The following is a 27,306-nucleotide window of genomic DNA, read 5'->3' as shown; positions in this document are numbered from 1 at the left end:
AGTACTTTTCAGTTTTTTTGAATGTAATTTTCAGTTTTGATTTGTGATTGCCCTACTTTTTAAGTATGTTAACCCCTTCCTATATCTGCTTGCTTTAGCCTGAAAGTTGTATAGGCTCAAAAACATCATTAAAATAAAAAAAGAATCTATATTTTCTTACTTTCCTTCCCCACATTGTATGATTTTGGTGTCTTTTTTTTTTAACATCTTCATGTTTGATCTGTATCCTGGCTTGTTTAAGTGATTGCTTTCCAATTGTGGTTTCCTCCATCCTAATTCTTACTTTTTTTGTAGTTTAAAGAAGCCCTTTCAGCATTTCTTTTAGAATGAGTATTTGAGTGTTGCTGTACTCTTTCAGCTTTTGTTTGTTGGAGAAATTCTTTATTTCTCCTTCTATTTTAAATGATATTCTTGCTGGATAGAGTATTCTAGGTTGCAAATTTTTTCCTTTCAGCACTTTAAATATATTTTACAACTCCCTTCTGGCCTGTAGTGTTTCTGTAGAGAAATCGTGATAGCTTTATTGGGGTTCCCTTATAATTAATGCTTTGCTTTTCTCTTGCTGCCTTTAGAATCCTCTCTTTATCCTTAACTTTTTCCATTTTTATTATAATATGTCTTCATGTGGGACTTCTTAGATTCAACTTGTTTGGGGCCCTCTGTGCTTCCTGTATCTTGATATCTGTATCCTTTCGATTTGGAAAGTTTTTAGCCATAATTTTTTCAAATATATTTTCAATCCCCCTTTCTTTATCTTCTACTTCTGGAATTCGTATTATGCATAGATTGGCCCACTTTATATTATTTCATAGGTCTCTTATATTTCTTTCATGTTTTTTCATTTGGTTTTCTGTCTGCTGTCCTGATTGGTTGATTTCCATTATTCTGTCTTCTATGTCACTAATTCGTTCCTCTGCATTATTCATTCTACTCTTTATTGCCTCTAGCTCAGTTTGTATCTCTGCAAATGAATTTTATAGTTTTTCTTGGCTTTTCCTTATATTTTCTAGTTCCTTTCTAAAGGAATCTGCATTACTGTTCATATCCTCTCTTAATTCCTTCAGTATTTTCACTATCTCCCTTTTGAACTCAATATCTTTCAGGCTGCAGAGGTCTGTTTCATTGTTGATTGCTTTCAGTGAATTCTCCTATTGCTTTAACTGGGAATGGTTTCTGAGCTTCTTCATCTTGCTTGTGTTTTTCTTTTTATGTAAGTTTGGGGAAGCCAACCTGTAGTCTTGTAAGGCTACTTCTATGCAAGAGTACCCTTTTGTTTTTTGGGGGAGTTACTATTTGTTTTTGGTGTGGGAGTTTGAATATTTGCTGTCTCTTTCTTTGGTGTGAGCAGGCTGTTATCCCCAGGATGTTCAGTGTGTTTTCAGGGAGAAGGAGGCAGTGGGTAGGGCCAGCAGTCAGTGCCTGTTCATTGGGTTCTCAACAGCAGCAAGGACCTGCAGGAAGGTGGCACAGGCTACTCCTAGTTTCAGGGCCCTGAGAAATGGTAATGAGCTCTAGGCAAATCTACAAGGTCACCAGAACATTTGGCAGTAGCAGCAGCAGGGTGAGTGAGTTCCCAGGGGAGTGAGAGCAACAACAGCTTGTGTTTGATTGCAATACCCTCCTCTGAGGTGATTGGAACTGCAGGTGGTGCCTGTTCAAGAACCCCTAGTGGTAAAGGGCCACGACTACCTCTGCAGTCAGTGGTAACTATGGTGGTTTGCTCTCATCACCTGTAGACCTTGCCTGAAGCAATCCGTCTCACTTAGTGGACATAGGAGGTGCTGTACAGGCTACTCGTAGTTGCAGGATCCTGAGAATTGACAGAGATCAGGCGTGTAGGTACTGTCTGGAGCATTCAGTAGCGGCAGCAAGGGGTGGGTATGTTCTCAGGGGAGCGAGAACACCACCAACAGGTGGTGTTCGGTCACGATGCCCTCCTCTGTGGTGCCCTTAAGGTGAATGGGGCTGAAAGTGGTGTCTGTTCACAGATCCCTAGTGATCAGCCACCTTCACCTCTGGAGCCAGAGATAAATGTGGTAGTTTGCCCCTGCCTCCTTTAGACCATGCAAGGAGCACCTCATCTTGCTTAGCCCCCACAGGAGGTGCCGCACAAGGTGCTCCTAGTTGCAGGTTCCTGGGAAGGGACAGTGATCAAACATCTGAGCACTGCCCAGAGCTTTTGGCAGTGGCAGCAGCAGGGTGGGTGTGCTCCTAGTGGAGCGAGAGCAACAACAGATTGCGTTACATTGCAATGTCCTTCCCTATGATGCCCTCTGAGATGGTTGGGACTGCAAGTGATTTTTGTTCAGGTATCTCCAGTGGCAGTGGGCCATGCCCACTCTGGAATCAGAGATAACTGCAGTGGTTTGCCCCTGCCACCTGCAGACCACACAAGAAGCACCCTGTCCCACTTAGCCCACGCAGGTGCTGCACCAGCTGCTCCTAGTTGTAAGGTCTTGGGAAGGGACAGTGACCAAGTGTCTGGGTGCCACCCAGAGCATTTGGCAGTGGCAGCTGCAGGGCAGGTGTGCTCCCAGGGGAGTGAGAGCAATAGCATATGGTGCTTGGTTGCAGTGCCCTCTTTTTTCTTTTTTGCCATCCCCTGAGGTGACTGGGGTTGCAGGTGGAGCCCACTCACAGGCCCCCAGTGGTGGAAAGCCACGCCCCCCTCTGGCCTCTGAGACAACTGCCACAGTCTGTCCCTGCCACCTAAGGATTGTGCAAGAGGCACCATGTTGTGCTTAGCCCATCTAAGAGGTGCCTAGCCACTTGTAGCCTGCACAAGAAGTGCCTAGTCTCCCCTAAACAAGCAAGAGGCTTCTTGCTGGTGGAAGCCTGCACCAGAGCTGCCCCACCCTCTGAGAGCCCATGGGCATGCACATGCTCTGGTGCAGGGAGTTTCCTATAGTGGTCTGCCCCTCCTCCTCTTGCCCTCCCCAACAATGGCACCTTGCCTCTCCTGCAGGTTCGGACCTTCTCCTGGGTTCCCTCTGCCATGGCATTCCCCTCAGCCAGTGGTACACCACTCCCCCACCTGTGGCGCACTGCTCCTAAGCCCCTTGGCTGTCCCTACACCACCAACTCCAGTCCTCTCCCCGAGACTGACCTACAGAGCCTGAGTCTCATCACCCAGCCCCTACTTGAACATCTCAAGCTGTGGTGTCCAGGCTGATGGTTCAGATGATCTGTGCAGCTCTCACTCTGCTTTGTTGTTCTCAGTCCTGCTGCTTTGAGGTCCCTCAAACTTGGCTTATCTTTTTGTCAGTTAGGTGGCTTCCCAGCATGTGGGTTCCTTTTCTCCTTCACAGCTCCCTCTCAGGAATGCTAGTCCCATCCTGATTCCTTTTCTCTCTCTCTTTTTTTCGTATGTTCTACCCAGTGTTGTCAAGAGTTTCTTGCCCTTTTTGGAGGTTTAAGTTCTTCTCTCAGCATTCAGTTGATTTTCTGTGCAAGTTGTTTTACATGTAGATGTGTTTTTTTGATGCGTTTGTGGGAGAAGGTGAGCATGACCTCTTATTCCTCTACCATCTTGCTTTGCCCCCCATCTTATTTGGTTTATTTTGGTTCTTTCTCTCCTCTTATTGATGAGTCTGGCCAAAGGTTTGTCAATTTTGTTTACATTTTCAAAAAAACAGCTCTTGGTTTTATTGATTTTTTTCTATTGTTTTTTTGAATCTCTATTTTATTGATTTTCTCTCTGACCTTTATGATTTCCTTCCTTCTGCTGGCTTTAGGTTTTGTTTGTTCTTATTTTTCTAATTCATTTAGGTGGTGGGTTAAGTTGTTGATTTGAGATTCTTTTTTTTTTTTTTTGAGTTGTATTGCTATGCATTTCCCTATACGCACTGCTTTTGCAGCATCCCATAGATTTTGAATGGTTTTGCACCCCAGTATCTTTTTCAATACTTTACTTTACCCCTTTAATTAACTACTTTTGTTTACTTAAAACTATAATGGATACAGTCTCCATCATAAGGAAACAGAATTTATCACTTTTCGTTCAAATATATAGTCTCTTTCTATGACAGGTATGGATTCATTAGAAACCCCTTACTGTTTTTAGTGTTGTCCCAGGCCATGCTGAAGATATAACTGGATATATGATCCAAAGAATGTCTTTTAAGATTGAATAATCTATTTTTCAAAGAGTATTTTCAAAACAGCATGTTATGTCGTCTTCCTCTGGAATCTACAGGAAAATAATATTAAAGAAATTTATAAGTGGAAACCCTAAATTATAAAAGTAGAAAGAAGGACATCAAGACATGAAAGATTTCAATTACTTCCTAGAAAACAGAAATAAAATGGAAGAATGTTTACTGATGGAGCCAGGCAGAGAAAAAGATAAATCTTAAGAATACATGGAAGGAGTTATAGCTGATGTTGGAAATTAGCAAACTGAAAAAGAACCTCAGTGATACTTGGTATTCAGCAAGCTAGATATTAGTACTATTAAAAGCAGAAGTAAGATACAGAATGAAAAAAGATCATTGAAAACTTTATATAAGTGCTAAGAAATAGAAATACACTTTGATTTTTACATATATAATTTAAAATATTATAGTAGCCAAATTAAAAAGTTAAAAAAGTGAAATAATTTTTGATATATTTAACCCAATGTATCTGAAATAATATTTCAACATGTGATCAGTATAAACATTTTAATGGTTTTTTTTTGTACCACTTCTTTACAATCTGGTAAGTATTTTATATACATAGGCATCTTGAGACTAGCTACATGTCATGTGCTCAGTAGCCACATGTGGCTAATGACTACTATATTGCACAGTGTAGCTCTGTATGAAATCCCATGCAGGAAAATAAAACTTACCTATCTTCAAGATAGAAAAGTTAAATGTGCTTTCATTCCCCTGAAGAAACTGAATGGCTCTGGAGCAAAATTTTGGCATTTAGTATTTACAGTTATCTCAGCAAAAAAGCTACCTTCCCTTAAAGACAAATAAAAAGACTATCAACAAGCCCCCCCAACTAGTATTCACAAAAGTTACAAAGTTATTATTTTCAAATCAGAACACAAACAAAAGGTTATTATATATGTAAAGAAAGCTTGCAATAAAAGAAAGAGGAATATTGAGATTTAAAAATCCTATAAATAGGAATTCCCATCATGACTCAGCAGTTAATGAACCTTACTAGGATCCATGAGGATGCGAGTTTGATCCCTGACCTTGATCAGTGGCTTAAGGATCAGGGATTGCTGTGAGCTGTGGTGTAGGTCACAGATGTGGCTTGGATCTTGATTTGCTGTGTCTGTGGTGTAGGCTGGCAGCTGTAGGTCTGATTCAACCCCTAGTCTGGGAACTTCCACATGCCATGGATGCAGACTGAAAAGAAAAAAAAAAATCCTATAAATAACACTGAAGAAAACATAACAGAAGGAAACTTTAAAAAATAAAAGATATTGGAGTTCCCATCGTGGCGCAGTGGTTAACAAACCCGACTAGGAACCATGAGGTTGAGGGTTCGGTCCCTGCCCTTGCTCAGTGGGTTAACGATCCGGCATTGCCGTGAGCTGTGGTGTAGGTTGCAGATGCGGCTCGGATCCCGCGTTGCTGTGGCTCTGCCGTAGGCCGGTGGCTACAGCTCCAATTCGACCCCTAGCCTGGGAACCTCCATAGGCTGTGGGCGAGGCCCAAAGAAGTAGCAAAAAGACAAAAAAAAAAAATTAAAAATAAAAAAAAATAAAAGATAAAAACAAATGTTAGTTAGAATCTTTAGGATAAGCAAGATGGCAGAATAGTTTTCTATCATCATCATTCACCCACAGAACATTGATTCTGATAACCACCCAGAGATAAGAGCACCTCTGTGGGTGTCCAGGAATCCAGTCCGGATGCTTCAGCACACCACTGGAACAAAAAAAATCTGAGAATATATTATGGAAGAAGCTAAGAATGGTTTCACTTTACCCATAACACCTCTCCCACAAAGCAGCACAGATCAATGCTAAGATTCCTTTAACCAACAAATTCTCCCACAGGGGAAAGTAAAAGCATAGTGAATGAGTTCCCATGAAAAATGTAATAGATAGATATATCTACCTGTGGAATATTTTTATTATTCCTTTAAAAAATGGAAATTCTACCATTTGTCTATGTTAACCTGGAGGACATTATTCTAAGTGAACTAAACTAGAAACAGAAAGACAAATACTGTGTGACCTCAATTACTTCTGGATTTCAAAAAGTCAGCTCATAGTAACAAAATTGGATGGTGGGTGGCTACTAGGGTGGGACAACACTTTGGTCATAGGTGCAAACTTTTTGGTTATAATATAAGCAAGTTCAGGAGGCATGATATACAGCATGGGTGACTATAGTTAATGTACTGCATACTTTAAACTTGCTAAGAGAGCATATTTCAAGTGTTCACACACACATACACACACAAAATTAACTATGATGTGATTAAAATTTTAATTAGCTTAATTGTAATTATTTCACAATGTATATGAATAGCACAACATCAGATTGTTTACCTTAAATATATAACTTTTATTTGTCAATCATAATTCAATAAAGCTGTTGGCAGTAGGGGATGAATATTTGGGAAGTTTCAAAAAAAAGATCACATCTAAAAACTAAGAGCAGTATGGCATAAAAAAGGAAGAACTCATAGAAATAAAAAATATGTGGCTGAAAAATTAACTCAATAGAGGGAATTATTGTTTACAAACTCTTAGAAAGTTGGAGAAAATTTGAGGGAATGGAAGGATGAGAACAAAGAATGAAAGATATCTAGAGAGAGAGAGAGTAAAGAAAAGAGAGGGGAATAAATTATTAATGTTAATAATATAAAAAAATCCCTGTGCTCAGAATTAACTCTTCATATATAAAAGGCTTACCTTGTGCCTAGCACATGAATCAAAATAGACCCAAAATTTAGAACAAATTTTTGTAAAAGTTTAGAACACAAAACATAAGGAAAGTATGTTAAAAGCTTCCAGAGGAAAAAAAATACAGGTCACCTATTATATCATTTAGAAACAGTTTCAGAAAACTTAATCTACTCTAGTAAAATTCATATATGATATAAAATGGCTGGAAAGAAGGATTGATGAAATAGGCTCTGATTTGGGCATCCAAGGACTAGCCACAAAATCACACCGAAAGTGAAGCCACCAAAAGGAACTTCTGCACTTGCCATGAACAGAAAGACAGAGTATCATATGCTGGCATTTCAATGAAAGAATCCCTGCAGTTCCCAGCTCCAAAATTGCATCCTCTCCACCACAATACACACCAACAAAGTGGATGTCTCATCTAATTCTGGACTGCCACAGAACTTGAGAGCAGACACCAGGATCTCGGGCATAGCTGCTAGAGATAATTCCAATTCTTCCAACCTGGGCTTGCAGAAGAAATAACCCAAAGAGTAGAAGGGTAGAATTGCCTTATGGTATTTCCTTTCACCTGACAAAATCTCACATGAGTGCATCTAATTGGCAAACCCTCAATCACATCTGGAACTTTAACAGCAAGAAAATCTAAGATGAGCTTTTAACTTTCTAGTTTCCAGATATCTTAGGAGGTTGTAAGAAAAGCTGAAGAAGCCAGTCAATATTATCTGTCACAGTCCAACTCACACTCTCTTCTTCTGATGCTTAAATATTCACACAAAAGTACTTACCATGTAACTTAAGTTAGTCTTTCTAGGAAAGAAGAGAAACCGTCTTACGTCATTGTATCCAATTCTCAAACTAATATTGATATTCTGAAACGGGATGGTTCTCAAATCCTAGCCTATATTCAAATTATCTTGAGGGCTCATTAAATACAGAATGCTAAGCCCCATTCCCAATGTTTCTGATTCAGTAAGTCTGGGATACAGTTTGAAATTTTGCATTTTTAACAAGTTCCTAGGTGATGCTGATGAACTATAGAATAAACTATAGAATAAATTATGTAACAGACTATAATTGGTAGATGTTTATAATCTCTCTTTTTTTTAACTACCTGTTTTATGCTCCTTTTCCCTCAACCACGACTCAGCTGGTCAAAGTTCTTTTAAACTACTTGAAGAGGAATCTCAAAACAAATTTGGAACATATGGTTGTAGATGGCTTAGATTCTGCCAGGATCAGGGATTAAATTACAATATAAAGTAACTCTCCCCCATTCCCTTTCTCTCCCACTGCTAGGTGAACCTTAGGTCTTCAGAAAATAGCCACCAATTGAGTTACTCCATGAAATTTTAGCTTAATCTGTTACATTATACAGTGTTGCTTATTTAATACAAGATATAACAAAATATTGTAAATACATGGCACTGGCTTATCAGATGGTCAGTGGATGGTAACATAAGTGATAGTAAATGCTAGAAAAATTAAGACGCATGCTATGCGGTCTCAAAGAATCTAGTTAAAAATCAGATATGGTTGTGGTAATTTGGGAGGCAGATATGGTGCCTGTGGAATCTATAAAGCTTTGAAAACAGAATTCTAGGGGTGTGCATTGTCCATAATGATGGCTTATTAAAGTGTAAGATGAAAGAGATGAGCTCAGGCAAGAAATGGTTGTTTGCAAATAGAAACAGAGAAATTCCAGAAGTTTGGGACTACAGCTACAAATTACTGGAATAGTAGACTTCTACTAGACCATAAACTGTGAGATAAAAGACTGGGGGAAGTTTTGATCAATGCAGGCCAATTAAAACTAATCTTTATGGGAAAAAATCAGTTTATGAGTATGACTTCCCACTCAAACCTGATAGCCTCAAGGTAGTCACTATTAAATTGGAAAAGAGAGGCATTGGAGCCACAAACTGCCTATTTAGGAAAAGCACAAGCTCTGAAGCTCTGCCCAGTGGCTGGGCAGGAGCTCATGCTAGTGGTGACTGTCCCACACCAGAAGAGATGCTGATACCCATCCCCTGCTGGAGCCACAGACTGCCTGTCCTGGAAAAGCATAAGCTCTGTGGCTCCACCCAGTTGTTCTGCAGGGACTCTTGCTAGCGGCACTTAATCTATGCCAAAAACAGCCAAGAGAGGGCCACAGTGCACACTCCCTGGTAGAGAAAAGCAGAAGCTACGGGGCCCACACCAGTGGCACACGTTCCATGCCAAGGGAGCTATGGGAGGCCCATTAGTCCACATTCAGATCCACAGCCACTACAGAGAGCGTTCTGACCAGCATCCAGGCTGGCGGAGGGACTGCCAGAAGTACATGTTATGCAGCTACAGAGAAAGCCTTTTAGCAACAGTTTGGGAGCAGTCTCTGCCCTTGGGGCAGAGACAGATCTCTAGAGTAGCCAAAGCAAGGGAAATGACTGCAGAATGTGGACACCTGCCCCTGCAGCTACAGAGAGCAGTTCCTAGAGCTTTCCCAGCAAAGGTGGGGGGAGAGGGGCTGCAGGAGTAACTGACATTGCAAGCTATAGGAAATAGTCCTGAAAGGTATCTGGTAGTAGGAGAGCTCTCAGGAGCCACTGCTGCCCCCAAATGCTACAAAAGCAAACCTGTGAACTGTGAATCACTGCCACCTGCTTCACAGACCCCATCCCTAGCAGCCACCCGGCTGCTCCCAACACATTCTCTGGGTACATGTGAACTGCTACCACCCCTGAGAAATTACAGGACTAGGCACCTGCTGATCAATCTACATACCTACTCTCAAGGGGACAATAAACAGAAAGGTAGACATTATGATATGACAAAGAAATAGCTTTCAGAAAAAGGAACAGACAAAACACACAGAAACCACTAAATGATGAGGAGATAGGCAATCTACCTGAAAAAAAAAATCCAGAGTGATGATAGTAAAGATGATCTATATCTTGAAAAAAGAATGGAGACACAGACTGAGATGTTAAAAGAAATGTTTAACAAAGATCAAGAGGGTTTAAAGAGCAAGATGAATAGCACAATATCTGAAATGAAAAATACACTAGAATGAGCAAATAGCAGGTTAACAGAGGCAGAGAAACAAGTAAGTGAGGTGCAAGACAGAATGATGGAAATCACTGCCACAGAAAAGAGTAAAGGAAAAAGAATGAAAAGAACTGAGGAGAGTCTAAGAGGCCTGTGGGACAACCTTAAATGTAACAACATTTGCATCTTCAGGATTCCAGGAGGAGAAGAGAAAGAGTAAGGGCCAGAGAAAGTATTTGAAGAGATTATAGTCAAAAATTTCCCTGTATGGGTAAGGAAACAGTCACTCAAGTTGAGGAAGCACAGAGAATCCCATACAGGATAAACCTAAGGAGAAGCATAGCAAGACACATACTAATTAAACTGACAAAAATTAAATACAAAGAGAAAATATTAAAAGCCACAAGGGAAAAGCAACAAATCACATACAAGGAACCCCCATAAGGATAACAGGTGATTTTTTAGTAGAAATTCTACAGGCCAGAAGGGTGTGGCAAGATATATTTGAGGTGATTGAAGAGGAGGAATCTAGAACCAAGAGTTCTCTACCCAGCAAAGCTCTCATTCAAATTCAATGACGAGATCAAAAGCTCTCAGACAAGTAAAACCTAAGAGAATTCAGCATCTCCAAACCAGCTCTACAGCTGCTAAAGGAACTTCTCTAAGCAGAAAAGGAAAAGCCACAATTAGAAACAAGAATGTTAAAAAGAAAAATCTCAGTGTTAAAGGCAAAGATAATATAAAAGTAGGAAATCATTCACTGACAAATATGATATCAAAACTAGCAAGCATGAGAAAAGGAGAGGGCAAATGCAGAATTTTTTTTTATTTTTTTTAATTGCTCAATGAATTTATTACATTTATAGTTGTACAATGACCATCACAATCCAATTTTATAGGATTTCCATCCCACAACCCCAGCACATCCCCCCAACCCCCAAACTATCTTCTTTGGAAACTGTAAGTTTTTCAAAGTCTGTGAGTCATTATCTGTTCCGTAAAGAAGTTCATTGTGTCTTTTTTTCAGATTGCACATGTCAGTGAAAGCATTTGATGTTGGTGTCTCATTGTATGGCTGACTTCACTTAGCATGATAATTCTAGGTCCATCCACGTTGGTTTAAAATGCTGGTATTTCATGCCTTTTAATGGCTGAGTAATATTCCATTGTGTATAGGTACCACATCTTCCGGATCCACTCCTCTGTCAATGGACATTTAGGTTGTTTCCATGTCTTGGCTATTGTAAATAGTGCTGCAATGAACATTAGAGTACATGTGTCTTTGCGAGTCATGGTTTTCTCTGGATAGATGCCTAGGAGTGGGATTGCTGGGTCAAATGGTAGTTCTATGTTTAGTTTTCTGAGGACTCTCCATACTGCTTTCCACAGTGGTTGCACCAATTTACAACCCCACCAACAGTGTACTAGGGTTCCTTTTTCTCCACACCCTCTCCAGCACGTATTGTTTGTAGACTTTTGGATGATGGCCATTCTGGCTGGTGTAAGGTGGTACCTCAGAGTGGTTTTGATTTGCATTTCTATAATAATGAGTGATGTTGAACACCTTTTCATATGTTTTTTGGCCATCCATATGTCTTCTTTGGAGAACTGTCTGTTTAGATCTTCTGCCCATTTATATATATATATATATATATATATTTTTATTATATATATATATATTTTTTTTTTGGTATGGAGCTGCAGAAGGTGTTTATAAATTTTGAAGATTAATCCCTTGTCAGTTGATTCGCTTGCAAAGATTTTCTCCCATTCTGTGGGTTGTCTTTTTGTGTTGTTTAGGGTTTCCTTTGCTGTGCAGAAACTTTGAAGTTTGATTAGGTCCCATTTGTTTATTTTTGTTTTTACCGTCATTACTCTAAGAGGCAGATCTGAGATGTTGCTCTTGTTTATGTTGGAAAAGTGTTTGGCCTATGTTTTCCTCTTAGAGTTTTAGATTATCTGGTCTTATATCTAGTTCTTTAATCCACTTTGCGTTTAAAATGTATTTGAAATTAAGAGACCAGAAGCCAGAAACAATTCTGCACATATATAGGTGGTTATATCAAAATATAATGGGAACCACAAATCAAAAAACTATAACGGACACACACATAAAAAAGAAAAAGCAAGCCAAACATAACATTAAGATGCTCAGCAAATCACAAGAGAAGAAAACAAAAGAGGAAGGGAAAAAAAAGACCCAAGATAACAAATTATAAAATGACAATAATTTCATACTTATCCATAATTACACTGAATGTAAATGGATTAAATGCTCCAACTAATAGACACAGATTAGCTGAATGGATACAAAAATAAGACCCATTATATGCTGTTTACAAGAGATCCCACTTCAGATCTAGGGACACTTACAGACTTAAACTGAGGGGATGGAAGAAAATATTACACAAAAATGTATATTATAGAAAAGCAGAATTAGCAATACTCATATCAGACAAAATAGATTCTATTTTTTTTGTCTTTTTTTTTTTTTTGCCATTCCTTGGGCCGATCCCATGGCATATGTAGGTTCACAGGCTAGGGGTCTAATCGGAGCTGTAGCCACCGACCTACACCAGAGCCACAGCAACGCGGGATCTGAGCTGCATCTGCAACCTACACCACAGTTCATGGCAACACTGGATCCTTAACCCACTGAGCAAGGCCAGGGATCAAACCTGCAACCTCATGGTTCCTAGTTGGATTTGTTAACCACTGAGCCACGATGGGAACTCCTGGACAAAGTAGATTTTAAAATAAAGAAGGTTACAAGATACAAGGAAGGACATTACACAATGATCAAAGGATCAATCAAAGATATAATAAATGTAAATATATATTCACCCAACATTAGAGCACCATATTATATAAGGCAACTACTAACAGCTATAAAAGGAGAAATTGATAGTAACGCATTAATAGTGGGAGACTGACTTACAGCAATGGACAAATCATCCAGACAGAAAATCCACAAGGAAACGTAGGCCTTAAATGACACGCTAGACCAAATAAACTTAACTGATATCTATAGAACTTTTCTCCCCAAAGCAGCAGTATATACTTTCTTCTCAAGTGCACTTGGATAGATCCCACCTTGTGCCACAGGTCAAGCCTTGGTAAATTTTTAAATATTGAAATTATTTCAAGCATTTTCTCTGACCACAATGTTATGAGACTAGGAATCAACTACAGGAATAAAAGAGCAAAAAACACAAACTCCTGGAAGCTAAACAATATGTTAACAAACCAATGGATCACTAAAGAAATTAAAGAGGAGATTAAAAGACACTTAGAGACAAATAAAAATGAAGATGATAAAACAATGCAAAAACCTATGGGACATGGCAAAATCAGTTCTGAGAGGGAAGTTTATAACAAGACAATCATATCTCAGGAAATAAGAAAAACTCAAATGAACAACCTAAACTTACACCATAAACATCTAGAGAAGGAAGAACAGACAAAGCCCAAAAGTAGTAGAAGGAAAGAAATCATAAATATTAGAGCAGAAATTAATAACATAGAAATAAAGAAAACAGGAGTTCCCATCGTGGCGTAGTGGTTAACAAATCCAACTAGGAACCATGAGGTTGCAGGTTTGATCCCTGGCCTTGCACAGTGGGTTAAGGATCCAGTGTTGCCATGAACTGTGGTGTAGGTTGCAGATGCAGCTCAGATCCCGCGTTGCTGTGGCTCTGGTGTAGGTCGGTGGCTACAGCTCCAATTCGACCCCTAGCCTTGGAACCTCCATATGCCTCGGGAGAGGCCCTAGAAAAGGCAAAAAGACCAAAAAAAAAAAAAAAAAGAAAAAAGAAAACAATAGAGAAGAACAATGAAACCAAAAGTTTGTTCTTTGAAAAGATCAACAAAATTGATAAAACTTTAGCCAGACTCATCAAGAAAAAAAGGAGAGGGTTCAAATCAATAAAATTAGAAATGAAATAGGAGAGGTTACAACTGACACCATAGAAATACAAAAGATCATTAGAGACTACTATGAGCAACTCTATGCCAATATGATGAACAACCCAGAAGAAATGGACAGATTCTTACAAAGGCACAACATACCAAAACTGAACCAGGAAGAAATTAAAAATATGGATAGACCAATCACAAGCACTGAAATTGAAAATGTGATTTAAAGATTTCCAAAAAACAAAAGTCCAGGAACTAACCTGATATCTTCACAGCTGAATCCTGTCAAACATTCAGAGAAGATTTAACACCTCTTCTTTTGAAACTCTTCCAAATAATTGCAGAGAAAGGAACACTACCAAGCTCATTCTATGAAGGCACCATCACCCTGATAACAAAATCAGACAAAGATACCACACAAAAAAAGGAAATTACAAACCAATGTCACTGATGAACATAGATGCAAAAATCGCCAGCAAAATATTAGCAAACTGCATCCAGATCTATATTAAAAAGATCATATGCCATGATCAAGTAGGATATATCCCAGGGATTCAAGGATTCTTAAATATCCACATATCTATCAATGTGATGCACCACATTAATAAACTGAAAAATAAAAACCAGGAGTTCCCGTCGTGGCACAGCGGAAACGAATCTGACTAGTAACCATGATGTTTCGGGTTTGATCCCTGATCTTGCTCAGTGGGTTAAGGATCCGGCATTTCCATGAGGTGTGGTGTAGGTCGCAGATGTGGCTCAGATCTGTTGTTGCTGTGGCTCTGGCATAGGCCAGTGGCAACAGCTTCAATTAGACCCCTAGCCTGGGAATCTCCATATGCCATGGGTGCAGCCAAAAAAAAGAAAAAGAAAAAGAAAAAAACATATGATCATCTCAATAAATGCAGAAAAAGCTTTTGAAAAAATTCAATAACCATTCCTGATAAACACTCTCCAGAGAGTGGGCATAGACAGGAGCTACCTCAATATAATAAAAGGCATTTATGAAAAACCCAGAGCTAACATCATTCTCAAGAGTGAAAAACTGAAAGCATTTCCACTAATACCAGAAACAGGACAAGGATGTCTACTTTCACTAATGTTATTCGGCCTAGTTTTTTTTTTTTTTTTTTTTGTCTTTTTGCTATTTCTTGGGCCGCTCCCATGGCATATGGAGGTTCCCAGGCTAGGGGTCTAATCGGAGCTGTAGCCACCGGCCTACGCCAGAGCCACAGCAACGCAGGATCCGAGCCGCGTCTGCAACCTACACCACAGCTCACAGCAATGCCGGATCGTTAACCCACTGAGCAAGGGCAGGGATCGAACCGGCAACCTCATGGTTCCTAGTTGGATTCGTTAACCACTGCGCCACGACGGGAACTCCATCAGCCTAGTTTTGGAAGTCCTAGCCATGGCAATCAGAGAAGAAAAATAAATAAAAGTAATCCATATTGGAAAAGAAGTAAAACTATCAATGTCTGTAGATGACGATACTATACCTAGAAAATCCTAAAGGCACTACTAAAAACTGTTAGAGCTCATCGATGAATTTAATAAAGTTGCAGGATACAAAATTAATACACAGAAATTGATTGCATTTCTATATACTAACAACGATAGATCAGAAAGAGAAATTAGGGAAACAATCCCTTTTACCATCACATCAAAAAGAATAAAATACCTAGGAATAAACCTACCTAAATAGACAAAAGACCTGTACTCTGATAACTATAAGATTCTAATGAAAGAAATCAAAGTTGATGCAAACAGATGGAAAGACATACCATGCTCTTGGACTGGAAGAATCAATACTGTCAAAATAAGCATACAACTCAATGTAGTCTATAGATTTGACACAATCCCTATAGAATTACCAATGGCATTTTTCACAGAACGAGGACAAAAATTCCTTAAATGTATATGGAAACACAAAAGATCCCAAATAGCCAAAGCAATTCTTAAAAAGAAAAATGGAGCTGGAGCAATCAGGCTCCCTGACTTCAGACTCTACTACAAAGATACAGTCATCAAAACACTATGGTACTGTCACAAAAACAAAAATATAGATCAATGGAACAGGATAAAAAGCCTAGAAATAAACCCAAGCACCTATGATCAACTAATCTATTACAAAGGAGGCAAGAACATACAGTAGAGGAAAGATAGTCTCTTCAGTATGTGGTACTGGGAAAACTGGACAGCTGCAGGTAAAGAATGAAATTAGAACATTCTCTATCCCATTGTGGTGCAGTGGAAACGAATCCAACTAGTAACCATGAGGTTGCAGGTTCAATCCCTGGCCTCCCTCAGTGGGTTAAGGATCCAGCATTGCTCTGAGATGTGGTATAGGTCACAGACATGGCTTGGATCCCCTGTGGCTGTGGCTGTGGCTGTGGTATAGGCCAGTTGCTGCAGCTCCAATTTGTCCCCCTAGCCTGGGGGGAACAAAAAGGGATTAAAGACTTAAATGTAAGGCCATATGCTATAAAACTCCTAGATGAAAACTTAGGCAGAATGTTTTTTGACATAAATCATGGCAACATTTGTTGATCCACCTCCTAGAATGATGACAATAAAGACAAAAATAAACCAATGGGACCTAATTAAACTCAAAAGCTTCTGCACAGCAAAGGAAACCTTCAAAAAAAAAAAAAAAGAAAAGACAACCTAAACAATGGGAGAAAATCTTTGCAAATGATTCAACCAATAAGGCTTTAATCTCTAAAATATACAAACAACTCATATAACTCAACAGCAACAAAAACCATCCAATCGAAAAATGGGCAAAAGAGACCTAAATAGACATTTCTCCAAAGAAGACACACAGATGGCCAGCAGGCACATGAAAAATTCTCAACATCACCAGTTATCAGAAAAATGCAAATCAAAACTACTATGAGGTACCACCTCACACCTGTCAGAATAGTCAACAACAAATGCTGGAGAAGACATGGAGAAAAGGGAACCCTCCATCATTGTTGGTGGGAATGTAAATTGGTACAACCACTATGGAAAACAGTAGAGAGGTACCTCAGAAAACTAGATATAGAACTACCATATGGTCCAGCAATCCCACTCCCAGGCATATATCTGGACAAAACTTCAGTCCAAAAAATATATGCACCCTTAAGTTCATTGCAGCACCATTGACAATAGCCAAGACATGGAAACAACCCATATGTCCATCGACGGATGAATGGATTAAGATGATGTGGCACATATAAACAATGGAATACTATTCAGCCATAAAAATGGACAAAATAATGCCATTTGCAGCAACATGGATGGAACTAGTGCCTGTCATAGTAAGTGAAGTAAGGCAGAAAGAGAAAGACAAATACCATATGATATCAGTTATATGTGGAATCTAAAATATGGCACAAATGATCTATCTACAAACAGAAGCAGGTTTCAGACATGGAGGGCAGACTTGTGTTTGCCATGGGTGGAGGGGAGAAAGAGGGGCACTAATGATGATTTGGAGGTTTGTAGGTGCAAAATGTTACATTTAGATCAAATGGGTAATGGGGTTCTGCTGTACAGCACAGTGAACTGTGTCTGGTCTCTTGGGTTAGGGAAAAAAAAGAATGGGTGTGTATGGGTGGCTGGGTCACTTTGCTGTACAGCAAAAATTGGAGAAACATTGTAAAATGACTATAATAAATTTTTCTTAAATTAAAAAAGAGGCATGGAATTTAGAAAGCAAAGAATTAAAAAAGATGATGATGAAATCTAGGAAAGAACTCTGGATATGGTTAATGACTTCTAAGAATATATGGAAGAAAAAATATCAGAAGTTTAAGATTTAGAAGCAGTTTTATTGATAAAGAACCGTGATTGTAGACTAAAAATGCATTTCCTTGTTCAAACTTTAAAACAACCATCTGGTGGTCTTTTGATTTTAACCACAATTAATAAACTTCCATCATACTAAACCTCTCACTGCAAGTAACTATAAAAAAATGGTGAAAAATAAATAAATAAAACAATGTTTTAAGGCATTGAAGAGGAAGGAGTGCAGGTAGGACTTGAGAACCCATGATTCTTGAGAGAACTGAAACATATGGGAAGTTTCTCACTCATCCTGGATTTTTCCCTGAGAACATTTACCCAATTGTGGCACCAAGGACTAAAGTTACAGCAGAAAGTGGCATTCTTTAGTATAAAGTTGCCAAAATGGCTGGACTCAAGTGTAAAAATTCTTCAAGAGGCAGGAACTTCAAAGAAGAAACCTCAAAACTTCAAGTAAATTCCCTTCAAGTTGCTGGCTGGCTCTTAAAAGATATATGTCTAATCACTTGTAATGGAACATGATGGAGGATAATATGAGAAAAAGAATGTGTGTATATATATATATACATATATATATATATATATATACATATATATATATATATATATATTTGTATGACTGGGTCACTTTGCTGTACAACAGAAGTGGACAGAACATTGTTAATCAATCGTAATAATTTCTTTAAATAAAAAATAAATGATATATGCAAAGAGCAAGACTCTGAGAAACAAAGCAGAAAATAACAAATGAGATTATAAAGAGCTAAGCAGAATCTAGGATCTTGGTAAATATCCCAGGTTTTCATTTGAGACCCCAGTAGGGTGATACTCCAAGAATTAGAACCACAATCTAGGAATAAAGACTACATCCTAATAGTAAGGATTAAACCAAAATAGATTACTTCCAACATAGCCTAAAACCAAATCTCCATGGTTCAAGGTGCTCTCCTGGCAGAATATGATCATTAATGACTAAGCCCTGTCCATGCGAAGTCAATAAAAACCTCATAAATCTTTCACATTCTTTTCCTGCAGGATCTCTCCATTCTATTGACTGGATATTGGTGCTCAGTCTTGTAATGAAAGCCATATATTGAAGATGATAGAGCTCAGGTCCCTGAATTTGAAGCAGAGATTCCTATTTGTCCTTCTAATCTGTGTTGTGCTAGTGAGACCTGAGGGGTTTATTTATTACAATGGCTAGAGTTACCTTAACTAATATAACCTCTCTGTATTTATAACCTCGTTTAAGTCCAATGACATAGGTATAATTTTATAATTTTTGTTTTCCAGCTCAAGAAGCTAAGCCCCAAAGAAATTAAATGACCAACTTAAGGTCATTCTGTTCATAAACGACAAGGCTAAAGATAGATTTTCTATTTCTAGAATCTGGAGTCATTTTTTGTGTTTTGCGTCTTTCTAAAAATTTGTCCATTTTTTTCTAGTTTTTCTAACCTGTTAGCATATAAATGTTCTCAGTTCTCCTTTATAATAATGTTTTATTTCTATAAAGTTGTAGTAATTCCTATTTAAGTGATTTGAGTCTTCTCTCACTTTATCTTGTTCAGTCTAGCTAAAGGTTTGTTAACTTTGTTGATCTTTTTAAGAAACCAATGCTTGGTTTTGTTTAAAATAAGAGCATTAAGAGGGAATTCCTGCTGTGGCTCAGTGGTTAACGAATTCAACTAGGAACCATAAGGTTTCGGGTTCTATCCCTGGCCTCTCTCAGTGGGCTAAGGATCCGGCGTTGCCATGAGCTGTGGTGTAGGTCACAGACTCGACTTGGATCTGGCGTTGCTGTAGCTGTGGCGTAGGCCAGTGGCCACAGCTCCGATTGGACCCCTAGCCTGGGAACCTCCATATGCTGCGGGTGCAGCCCTAGAAAAAAAAAAAAAATAAATAAATAAATAAAAAGAGAGAGAGAGAGAGAGTTAAGAGGATATCATGTTGAAACCCTGGGAATCAAATTCTTCCTCTTTCCCAGTTTTTTGTTTATTGCTATTTGTTGTTGTTTTGTTTGTTCAGTGACTTTTCTGCACTATTTCATAAAGTCTCTTTTCTTTGTGATATGAAACAAAATTCATATTTTATGGCAAGACAAGAAAAATTTAACCACACAAAAATTTTCTCTACCATTTTCTCTACCTCCCCTTTCCCTTCTACTGTGTGTTGTGTATCTGCATTATACATCAACCAAACTTCCCTATCAGCAAAAACACCTCCTAAATCATAAACAGCAATATTCTCCTAGCATCAAAAAGACAACTCCTTAAAGATAACATTGCTTCTTGATCTTGTAAGGGGCCATGATGAAGCTTAGATCTAGATTGTGTAAACTGTCAATAATACATCATTTAATGTATAGCCTTCTGTCTCCAAAAACCTATACAACTATGCCTTGACTTCTAATGGGTAGAACAGTTCTCAGAGCTTCCTGAGATGCTGTTCCCAGGTCATAATCCTCAATTTGGCTTGAATAAAATTCTTTCTTAGATCAACTGATTAATTTGTTCATCAACAATCATGAGTAGCCATTTGAAGACTGTTTGGTTAGCTTAGTGCTCAGCTAATGATACGACAGATATTCCCTAAATGCCTGGAATCATTATGTCTCCCAGACTTTGTTGAGAGTATATATGCGTGTGTGTGTGTGTGTGTGTGTGTGTGTGTGTGTGTGTGTGTGTTGGGCAGCGCTTCAACACCAAACCAGGCAGTTGACAATTCTCCCTTAGTGTTCACTTCTTGCTTATGCAAAGACTCAAGGTCAGCTTTAGGTGAATGTTTAGAGCTTTCTCAGATCTTTCCTGTGCTTACATACTGCTTAGCACAGCCTTGGGCATGTGTGTGGGTTTCTGGATTCTCATTAATGTGTTGGAAATTTACAGAGTTCCTACAGACATTCTCCAGCTTTTCCTTTTAAGCTCTCTGGTTAACTTATTGTCTGTTTCAAGATGTTTTCACTGCCTAAGGCACAGCAAAGTTAATCAATTCCCTCTCATTGTTTTTGACACATGCTTTTGGTGGGAAAGTTTTTCCCCAGGAAAGCACTGAGTTGCCTCTGAATCAAATCAAATCAAGAGAGCCTTACAAATGAGGTCTTCTAGGGAACAACCAGATAGCTCAAAAGAAGACTACTCTCTTGGAATCAGGCTTTAAACGAGTTCCAGCCTCATTCTGCCTCATCCAGTATCTGCCAGGTTGTTTCTTTTCACCATAATTGTGGACTGTTGTTTTTCCATGCTACAGCAGATTTGGAGATGAGGGGACTGGGTTAGGGCAAGTCAAAACATCACAAAACTTGCTCCTATTACTAAGATGCAACTGTTTTCTTGAATAAATGCTTCCTGGGTTGCTGCAAGCCCTTCATTGATTTCCAGAGTTCTGAAAAAGATGACTTTGACAATTTTGCCAATTTTCTTGTGGCTTTTATGGAGAAAAGAATTTTCTGAGGTGTTTATACCTCCATTTTTGCTGCTGTCACTCTAAGACTATAATTTCAATTCAGGTCCTCTCACTCCTGAGAAGGAACAGTTTTCCTTCTGCTACATCTGTGGTCCTTAAACTTTGCATGCATCAGAATCACCTTGAAGTCTTGCTAAAATACTGATTGCTGGGCTCCATATCTAGAGCTTTTCAATTCAGGTCTGAGGTTGGACCTACCTGAGAATTTGCTTTTTTTTTTTTTTTTTTGTCTGTGCCTGTGGCATGTGGAAGTTCCAGGGCCAGGTATCAAAACCATCCCACAGCAGCGACCTGAGTCACAACAGTGGTAATGTCAGGCCCTTAACCCGTTAAGCCACTGGGGAACTCCAAAATTTGTGTTTAAAAAAAATTCCCAAGTAATGCTGATGCTGTTGGTACGGGAATTACTCTTTCAGAAGTACTGCCTTTCATCCTGTGATACCTTCAACTTATTGACTTAGGGAGTGCTTTCCTCCTCTAAAATCAACAATAATGCATATGTCATTAATACATATTATTTAACTCTATATACATATAATAATACAGTACATAAGTCAAATGTATTTAGTACTTCTACTTGCTAGGTATATGGTTCACATTTATTATGTTATTTAGATTATAGTACAACAGCTTGTGAGTAACTGTTATTACCTTCCACATATTTAAATTGGAAAGTGAAGCCAGAGAGGTAAATAGAGATTATTTGGAGGTACTCAGCATAAATGCAGGAGCTAGTTTGAGAGTATAGAATTTCGATTTTAGGAGTTCCCGTCGTGGCGCAGTGGTTAACGAATCCGACTAGGAACCATGAGGTTGCGGGTTCAGTCCCTGCCCTTGCTCAGTGGGTTAACGATCCGGCGTTGCCGTGAGCTGTGGTGTAGGTTGCAGACGCGGCTCGGATCCCGCGTTGCTGTGGCTCTGGCGTAGGTGGGTGGCTACAGCTCCGATTCAACCCCTGGGAACCTCCATATGCCGCGGGAGCGTCCCAAGAAATAGCAACAACAACAACAAAAATAATTTCGATTCTAGAATATACGTTATAAGCCTCCACAAGAGTGTTTCTCAAAGAGTAACATAAATCACTCCTTGTGCCTTGGATGACTAGTTGGGATTAAAAACAATGACTCACATAGTGAGTGAGTGATTCCTATTTTGGTTCTATTTATCTCTCCTTTGATTACATCATGATAAAAATGCCATTTGCCTTCTTGCTTTTAAAATATGCTTCTAATGCTTGGTAACTTCCCTTTCATAGGGAGTGGGTTTTAGGCTCAGAGACTTTAGCAGAAAATATAGTCTCTAGCCCCAGAATTTAAAAACATTGATTTATATTCACTGAAGTTTACTTTCAGTTTCTTTCAACTTAGGTGAGGTGATACAGGTTTCCTATTCATAGTAACTTATAAAATTTTCCTTTTAAAGAAATTGAAAGAAAAGCACTTATTTAAAGAAAACAATGGGAAGTTCCCATTAGGGCTCAGTGGTAACGAACCAGACTATTATCCATGAGGACGCAGATTCAATTCCTGGCCTTGCTCAGTGGTTTAAGGATCTCTCGTTGCTGTGAGCTGTGATGTAGGACCCAGATGAGGCTCGGATCTAGCATTGATGTGGCTGTGGTGTAGGCATGCACCTGCAGCTCCAATTCGACCCCAGCCTGGGAACTTCCATATGCCGTGGGTGTGGCCCTAAAAGAGACCAAAAAAAAAAAGTCCAGGACCAGATGGCTTCACAGGTGAATTCTATCAAACATAGAAAGAGGAATTGGTGCCCATCCTCCTGAAACTCTTTCAAAAGGTTGAAGAAGAAGGAATACTCCCAAAGACATTCTATGATGCCACCATCACCCTCATTCCAAAACCAGACAGAGATACCACCAAAAAAGAAAACTATCGCCCAATATCATTGATGAATATAGATGCAAACATTCTCAACAAAATCTTAGCCAACCAAATCCAACAACATACCAAAAAAATTATACACCATGACCAGGTTGGGTTCATCCCAGGTTCACAAGGATGGTTCAACATACGCAAATCAATCAGCATCATACCCCACGTTAACAAAAAAAAAGTCAAAAATCATATGATCATCTCAATAGATGCAGAAAAAGCATTGGACAAAGTCCAACATCCATTCATGATCAAGACCCTCGCCAAAGTGGGTATAGAGGGGACATTCCTGAATATAATCAAAGCCATTTATGAGAAACCACAGCAAATATAATCCTCAATGGAGAAAAACTGAAAGCCTTCTCACTCCAATCTGGAACAAGACAGGGATGCCCACTCTCACCACTGCTCTTCAACATAGTTTTGGAAGTCCTAGCCACAGCAATTAGACAAACAGAAGAAGTAAAAGGCATCCATATAGGAAGAGAAGAGATCAAACTGTCACTGTATGCAGATGACATGATACTATACATAGGAAACCCTAAGGACTCAACCCCAAAACTCCTTGAACTGATTCATAAATTCAGCAAAGTAGCAGGATATAAGATGAATATTCAGAAGTCAGTTGCATTTCTGTATACCAGCCATGAAATATTAGAAAAGGAATACAAAAATACGATACCTTTTAAAATTGCACCTCACAAAATCAAATACCTCGGAATACACCTGACCAAGGAGGTAAAGGACCTATATGCCGAGAACTATAAAACTTTCATCAAAGAAATCAAAGAAGATGTAAAGAAATGGAAAGATAGTCCAAGTTCCTGGATTGGAAAAATCAATATTGTAAAAATGGCCATCCTACCCAAAGCAATCTACAGATTCAATGCAATCCCTATCAAATTACCCATGACATTTTTCACAGAACTAGAACAAACAATCCAAACATTTCTATGGAACCACAAAAGACCCAGAATCGCCAAAGCAATCCTCAGAAACAAAAACCAAGCAGGAGGCAGAACTCTCCCAGACTTCAAGAAATACTACAAAGCCACAGTCATCAAAACAGTGTGGTACTGGTATCAAAACAGACAGACAGACCAATGGAACAGAATAGAGAACCCAGAAATAAAGCCTGACACCTATGGTCAATTCATCTTTGACAAGGGAGGCAAGAACATCAAATGGGAAAAAGAAAGTCTATTCAGCAAGCATTGCTGGGAAACCTGGACAGCGGCATGCAAAGCAATCAGACGAGAACACACCCTCACACCATGCACACAAATAAACTCCAAATGGCTGAAAGACTTAAATATACGACAGGACACCATCAAACTCCTAGAAGAAAACATAGGCAAAACACTCTCTGACATCAACCTCATGAATATTTTCTCAGGTCAGTCTCCCAAAGCAATAGAAATTAGAGCAAAAATAGACCCATGGGACCTCATCAAACTGACGAGCTTTTGCACAGCAAAGGAAACCCAAAAGAAAACAAAAAGACAACTTACAGAATGGGAGAAAATAGTTTCAAATGATGCAACCGACAAGGGCTTAATCTCTAGAATATATAAACAACTTATACAACCCAACAGCAAAAAAGCCAATCAATCAATGGAAAAATGGGCAAAAGACCTGAATAGACATTTCTCCAAAGAAGATATACAGATGGCCAACAAACACATGAAAAAATGCTCAACATCGCTGGTTATAAGAGAAATGCAAATCAAAACTACCATGAGATATCACCTCACACCAGTCAGAATGGCCATCATTAATAAATCCACAAATAACAAGTGCTGGAGGGGGTGTGGAGAAAAGGGAACCCTCCTACACTGTTGGTGGGAATGTAAACTGGTACAGCCACTATGGAGAACAGTTTGGAGATACCTTAGAAATCTATCCATAGAACTTCCATATGACCCCGCAATCCCATTCTTGGGCATCTATCCGGACAAAACTCTCCTTAAAGAGACACGTGCACCTGCATGTTCATTGCAGCACTATTCACAATAGCCAGGACATGGAAACAACCCAAATGTCCATTGACAGATGATTGGATTTGGAAGAAGTGGTCTACATACACAATGGAATACTACTTAGCCATAAAAAAGAATGACATAATGCCATTTGCAGCAACATGGATGGAGCTAGAGACTCTCATACTGAGTGAAATGAGCCAGAAAGACAAAGACAAATACCATATGATATCACTCATAACTGGAATCTAATATCCAGCACAAATGAACATCTCCTCAGAAAAGAAAATCATGGACTTGGAGAAGAGACTTGTGGCTGCCTGATGGGAGGGGGAGGGAGTGGGAGGGATCGGGAGCTTGGGCTTATCAGACACAACTTAGAATAGATTTACAAGGAGATCCTGCTGAATAGCATTGAGAACTTTGTCTAGATACTCATGTTGCAACAGAAGAAAGGGTGGGGGAAAATGTAATTGTAATGTATACATGTAAGGATAACCTGACCCCCTTGCTGTACATTGGGAAAATAAAAATAAAAAAAAGAAGAAGAAAAGAAAAAAGAAAAAAAATAATCCTCCGAGTCTTATGCACAGGTATGGTATGGCATGAAAGAAACTAATTTGGGAACCCCTGCCCCAACAAACACCTTAATGTATACAACCGGATCAATATGCAACATTCTAAAAGGAAATGATCGAAGTATCAGTTCTCTTTCAAAGAGGGGGAGAACTGGATGGAGAAAGAGCCACAACTTCTACAGCAACATGTTAGAGAAGTATCAAGTGGGAAATGGTTTCTTGGTAAGAAATGTACCTTACCTCTCAGGAGTGGGCTAAGAGATTTGGTTCCACATAACGTCTAGCAAATTCTCATAGTCTAAGTTTCTATAGTAAAAGTAAATTTTCGATAATTTGTTTTCATCAACAACAACAACAAAAAAATTAGTGTCCACTCACTGGCAGGAGATTTTGCAGTTGCTAGGGCCAGCACAAGAAGTGGGGCTCTTAAGCCTTGGCAAGGGGATGAGATAAATACATCTCTGGCATTGGGCGAGTGTGTGGGATGGGGGTGAAGGGGGTCGGGGAATAAGGTGGGAGAAGAGAGGGACTGTAATCAGAAAAGGGGACATGTTCAGGATGAAAAAAGAAGACGTGTAAAACAAAGAAACCAGCATCAGTGACATGACTGACTAAACCGTTATCCGCGTTTAAATTAAGCAAGGTGTCCAGGGACTTCAGCTGTTGTATTATTTTGGTTGCTTGTGATGGGAGTTGTTACTTCCCCGCTTGACTACGCACCAGCCCCAAGATGCAAACTGAAGTCTCTGGTCAGGCCATGGCTATGAAAAGGAAACGCAGACGACCTCTATATCCCGCCCCAAGAAATAAGAAATGAGGGGGCCAGGATCTGACTGCGGGGTGGGAGTGGACAAGGCTCTATCCAGTGCGCAGTCAAGATGGGCAGAGAGGAAGCCCTGTCCTTGTTCTACCTGCCGTTTTTTTTTCTTGACCCACCCACATCTGAAATGCGATGGATTGAACTTTATGACAGGAAACCCTAATCTTGTTAGATTTCCAGTCAAATTAGGATTGACTTTAATGCCTCCATCTCGGTTATTGCAATTGCAATTTCTGAAGGTCTAGCTGCGTCAGTCTTTTCAATTCCCCACATCCCCTTCCCTTTCCCTGAGACCCCGCCTTTTTCTCCCAGCCCAAACCACAAAAGGCCGTGCTGTTCCAGCCCCAGCATGATGCCCCGCCCCCTCCTAAACGTCGCAGTGCTGCAGGGAAAGGAGGCGGGGCTAGGCGAGGGTTTGGGGGATGGAGTGCAGCTCCGTCCTTCCGCTCTCTGGCCAATCCGTGAGGTCCCCTCGAGTGAGAACTGGGGATCGGGGTGTAGAAACAGTCCAAATATTTCTCCCTTTTTCTGCCACGTCCCAACCATTGACGTAAGCCCACTCCTCAGGTTCGGATTGGATATGTGGATTGTTCCCCAAGAGGTCCTTTAAGCCTATTGGTCGACTCTGACTGGGGGCGGGGTTTGCGTTGCCGCCTCCTTTGCCTCCTCCGCGGCGCAAGGGGCGGGGCGCGCCGCCGCTGCCTCTGCTTCCGCCGCCGCCGCCGCCGCCGCCGCCGCCGCTGTCGCCGCCGCCAGCCGCTGCGCGTTCTGCGGGGGAGGAGTCGGAGGCGGAGAAGAAGGCGGTGGTGGCGGGTGGAGGATCGAGCGCTGTTCTCGCTCTGGAGCCGCTGCACAGTTCGGTGAGGGGATTTTTTTTTTTTTTTTTAATGTGGCTTGTTCTGATATTGGGAATATGAGGGTCAAGGCGAGGAAATTGCTGCCGTCACCTCCTCCATTTCTTAATTTCTGCTCTCCAGGA

The 27,306-nt window shown here is 39.8% G+C and overlaps 1 protein-coding gene across 4 annotated transcripts in view; it reads left to right on the top strand.

Moving 5' to 3' along the window:
- The window catches only part of PJA2 (praja ring finger ubiquitin ligase 2), a 345,411-nt gene that overhangs the window by 244,918 nt on the left and 73,187 nt on the right, over window positions 1-27,306 (top strand). For 2 of the 4 annotated variants that reach the window (XR_007134560.1, XM_047778402.1), the window contains exon 1: window positions 27,048-27,187. The exons of 1 other annotated variant lie outside the window; for it this stretch is intronic. The gene's annotated coding sequence lies outside the window, so the exon portion shown is untranslated. Of the gene's footprint in view, window positions 1-27,047; window positions 27,188-27,306 lie in introns of those variants that run through there. One more of the 4 variants, XM_047778399.1, reaches the window with a different exon arrangement.

This window comes from Phacochoerus africanus, chromosome 4 (assembly GCF_016906955.1).
Source record: "Phacochoerus africanus isolate WHEZ1 chromosome 4, ROS_Pafr_v1, whole genome shotgun sequence".
In the NCBI taxonomy this organism is placed as follows: domain Eukaryota; kingdom Metazoa; phylum Chordata; class Mammalia; order Artiodactyla; family Suidae; genus Phacochoerus; species Phacochoerus africanus.
This window is presented reverse-complemented; position numbering and strand designations above follow the sequence as displayed.